This window comes from Protopterus annectens, chromosome 12.part0 (genome assembly GCF_019279795.1).
Source record: "Protopterus annectens isolate FY-2018-M chromosome 12.part0, PAN1.0, whole genome shotgun sequence".
Classification (NCBI taxonomy): domain Eukaryota; kingdom Metazoa; phylum Chordata; order Ceratodontiformes; family Protopteridae; genus Protopterus; species Protopterus annectens.
This window is the reverse complement of record NC_056746.1, coordinates 661,651,533-661,655,099: the sequence shown is the minus strand read 5'-3', so window position 1 is coordinate 661,655,099 and position 3,567 is coordinate 661,651,533. Positions and strand designations below refer to the sequence as shown.

Sequence of the window (3,567 nt, the reverse complement as noted above, 5' to 3'; positions counted from 1 at the left end):
GTAAAGGGAAGACTACAACATCCAACCCTGCATTCAAAAGGAAAAAAAAAAACAAGAACAGTGCCAAACAGCAGTACCATGGAGACAAGTTGATGTGGGTATATAATAAACAAGTACATATACACCACAAACACAGGTGAAATGGGATCCATATGTCAAAGAACATATTTCATGCCAGTGATAAGACGGATGGACATTCAGGTATACAGTATAGATGTGTGACATGCAATGGCATTACATAAGCCAAACAGAAAAAAGGCTCATCACACATGACATGGAATATTAAGTAAATTTTGATATATATGTGATTAATGAAAGCTAAGGAATGCAAGCCTTTGCATAGGCAGAAAGCATAGAAATCTCTAGGTAATCCACAACACACAAGCACAACATAAGCACTGATGCAATCTACTCAATTACCAACACCTTGTGTACATATGCCTTGCATGTGTCTGATACCCATTGTGGTGGCACAAGGTCATATTGTACCAATACACCTACATTACAACAATGATACATTTCAGGAAGGTAAACATACATATAACATATGCTATGTATGCCCAAAACATAAAGGCCAAAGTTATAAAGGGAAAAGGAGATGGACAATGTAGGCCCAGATTAGTGAGGAAATGCCAGTAAGATAAAGTAGGCACAGAGTAAAGCAGGGCAACCCTAGCTAAGGAGACATAAGTTTACATGTATGTGTCCACAATACAAGGTGGACTGTAAGTTCACGCAAGGTACATAGAAGTAAATGGTCAGAGTCTGACAAGCATGCAAATTGCATTGGGGATGGCTATAAATATCTCTGTGTGCAAATTATACAAACACAGTAATGTGCAACAGTTAAACAGCAAATGGCATGAGTACACAAAAAACGTAGGTTTGAATATCATATATCAGTATATACTACCATGCAAACATAATATAACAGGTGACACTATCACTATTATTGATGTAAATATCACCATTCATGTGTAGGACTGATGAAAGGACACTTCCTTGTACACAAGTACAGTACAACAAAATGGAAAAAGTGCATATAACCAGTTACATATTATAAAGGCAGTTGTGTATTGATCATGTTATGGCCATACACATATACATCAATGTAAATCTGTGCATCTGTACAACAAATGCATACACAGATATATGTATGCTAACCTGTATATACATGTCCTAATACAAGCTATTTTCAAAAAGACTGCCTAGTGCCATAAGCAAGATATGGACAAAAAAGAGAGTCATAAATGATGCTAAACAAAGCATCACCTATGTATAGTCATTAAGGGACTAGTGAATGTCATTGCAGTATGTGAAGGATACATGTTTGTCCTTACTTGTCATAATACTGTAAAGTAGCATGACACAATACTTGCCAGTACGTGCCACACACAAGGCCATTGTGCCAGCAGGACAGTATGACCCAACAATGTTATATAAGTTACAAAATCATTGTTGTTGAACAGACATAAGATAACAACAATCAATGCACAAAGGCGTGCGACACATACGCATGGCTAACATGCAAATAAACACGGTTGACTGACCTCCTTGTGCTATGTGAAAATAATGACAATAATGCAATATGTGAGCTGCTGTCATCTGTCTAGAGTATGTACAGGAAAAAAAGAAGCAGAGCAATTGTGTCCCACTGAAATAACTGCAACAGTCATATCTGTCATATACAGGGCCAGAGTGTATCAGACATAATGTTATGCTGCATTGCTCGTGCACATACACACACATTGAAGGAGTAGCATACATACAGAATAAGTATTAACTGAAAATTAATGAATAAATGAAATTCATACAAAACCTACGCACTCTACATGTTGTGACTATTATGTATGCAATGTTGCACTACTGTCTGACATTATCCAACTATAATATTTTATGTTAAGTCAGGCATACATTCAAACCATAATAAATTACAAAATGGTGAGTAGCATGCATCACAGTCATATGCCAAATATGTCTGAAATAAAACACAGTCATTGATAAGACATGCACATAAATGCATATGCCACTTAAAATACATTTCTATTATGTACGTATATAGGCAGATATCATATACATTGTGTGACTAAGTATAATGTGTTACTATGACAGGTCTGTTACAAAGCATGACAGTAATTATGCATATGTATAGTATAACAAAATAGAGATTACACAATGCACAATAAATGTTACTGAAGCATTACAAAGGTCATGGAAAGGAGGTCAATCTCACAATAATAATATGTATGTGGATGTAATACACATGGCAAGTTGTCCTATATTGGCACATCTGTCTATCATTTCACAACGTGTATTGGCACGTTATACATAACATAATCAGCCTGAAAGACAGACATATGAAACAATGATTATTACTGTAATGTCAAATGTGCATTAACATAACTGTAAATAGATTACATGATATGCAATTAACAACATTAAAATGTACGAAACCGGACATGTGTAATGTTTGCCCAAGTTATATCCCAGTACAATACATTTATATTAACAGAACACTTGAGTCACCAATAAAAGAAAAAAAAACAGAATTTAATATGTTACAAGTTAACACACTTTCACTCAAAGCAAAAGCTCTGTTTTTTATTTTATTGGTGACCCTATATGAATTTTCGACTTTTTGGTTATACTCATCTAAATCCAGTAAGCAGTCCTTTCTTTAGCATAGCATAGTAGCATAGCAGAGTGCATTAGCCCACTAGGCTACTTACAATTCATTTGTTGTCACCTTGTAATGCTCACCAGATCTGGCCCAAAAGGTTTAACAAAAGATACAAAGATATAATAATAAGTGTAAAGTCACGATTATGTAACATTCTAAATTTTGTTATATTCTTATGTTGATGACATTAATAGAAGGTTATGAATTGGTCAGAGTGACAGTCATATGCTGTCATTAATTTACCCTAGTACATTGCATAGCATGCAGTAGCAGTACTCAGTTTATCAGACATACTTCTGTTATTACTTGTACACTTAGTGATGTTTTAGCATTCGGCATGCATGCAAAACACACATGAGCCCAGCACACAAACATACATACAGTATCATCAAGTTTCAAGACAAGTATACTATGCCACCCTAGCATGCAACACAAACATAGGACTTGTCTGTAAAACAGTTGGTCCAATGTAAATTAGACTGCCACAAACAAACCCAGGATAAGCACATTGTGACACTTACCTGTCACAGGGAATACCATGATCAAGAAGGTAGTTTCTCCCAGGTGAGGCTCTTCTATTGCACATTTCCATTGGGTTGACTCCTGTGATTTCCCCAAATACAAGAAACTCAACTGCATAGCTGGAAGTTGGCATAGAGGGTTAGGGCTGTGAGTTGTGGTTCCTGGCACAGGGTTGAATTCCCAAAACCCTCATTTGGCTTTACTACAAAAGCCAGACTCTGACACAACTTGCTGTAAGAAAAAGGTTAGTCTGCTTTTGCTTTCTTGTATTTTGTATTACTTCATTGAATTCTTCTGTTTTGTATATTGTGATCTGTTTCCTTTACACTGTGTTTTACTTGTATTCTGATTTTAATTGCATATTT

At 35.7% G+C, this 3,567-nt stretch overlaps 1 pseudogene; it reads left to right on the top strand.

Annotated features, from left to right (window-relative positions):
* The first annotated feature begins 3,193 nt into the window (after positions 1-3,193).
* Positions 3,194-3,335, top strand: LOC122817415 (annotated as a pseudogene).
* The last annotated feature ends 232 nt before the right edge of the window (positions 3,336-3,567 follow it).